Raw genomic sequence first — 1,256 nt, forward strand, 5'->3', positions numbered from 1 at the left:
CAGATGTTCAACTGATTAAGAGAAGCTAATCATCAGTTATGAAATACATAAGGCACAGATGAGTCAGGTTTAAAATGCCTTTTTGCTAACTTGGTACCAATAATTCTGTCTCCTTATATTACCTCTTATTTCAGTTGGGAGAATTTATTTTCTTTCCTTAAATATGTAAATGTTATACTGTTACCTATGGAAATTAAAGCCTAGTTTAGCCTATAGTTAGGAATCAAATCAAGAATGGTGCTGTAAGCGTTCAGTTTCTTATTTTACTCCTAAAGGACAATAATTAAGTAAGGGAATTATGATTCAGCATTAAGAATAGGTTGCTACAAATTAAATAAGACAGTTTAGATGTTTGACTCTCTTTGATACTGTAAAGAGGATTTAGGCATGTTAATTGTTCAATACTCTAAAAAAATTATTTCATCAGATAACATTCATTTGCTCAACAGTTATTTATTAAACATCTATTATGTGCCAGGTACTGTGCCATATACCAAAAGTATAAGGGCACTTAAGGCATAGTTCCTGACCTTAAAGGCCAACTAAGAAACAAAAAGCAACATCATGAAGGATAATTAGATGCATTTTTTACCTGCTAAGAGTCACTAAAAAAAAAAAAATTGAAACAAGGAAAAGAGGTAGATTCACATAGCAATGTGTTATATAATAGCTTACACATTAAAAATTAACAGGTGGACAAAAGCTACCTATGTCAGAAAATAAAGCACAGTTCAGTGACTTTGAATTCAATGGACTGGCATCAGGATGTGCTTGCCTTCTAATTCTAGGTTGAAGCTATCACTAATCCTCTGCTTGACTTTGAGAATATTTCAATCCTCTTTTTATTTCAACTTTCCCATCTGCAAAAGGATCAGTAAACTTTCCATCATGTAGCAGAGGTCAATTTCAAATCATTTGGAAGAAAACCAGGCCACCTTCAAAGGCTTCTGAACTTGGAATCCAAATGTAAAGTGCATTGGTCAATCAATCATTCAGTCAGTAAGTAAATATTGATTATCTACTGAGTGCTTTCCAGGGTGCCAGCCCCTGATGGGGACACATAGGAAACAAAATGGTCACTTTCTTCATTTAGCTGCTACCCTCCTTGGGAAGAAAACAATCCATATGCAACAACAATGAAGAACAACTGAATAAATGAAAATTAATTGGGTGACACTATATGCTGGACACTGTTATGCTTTTTAGATTGCAATGATCTTTCACACATTATTTAAGAATGGTCAAGTGTCTATACT

Source organism: Cebus imitator, unplaced genomic scaffold, assembly GCF_001604975.1.
Source record: "Cebus imitator isolate Cc_AM_T3 unplaced genomic scaffold, Cebus_imitator-1.0 Scaffold637, whole genome shotgun sequence".
NCBI lineage: Eukaryota > Metazoa > Chordata > Mammalia > Primates > Cebidae > Cebus > Cebus imitator.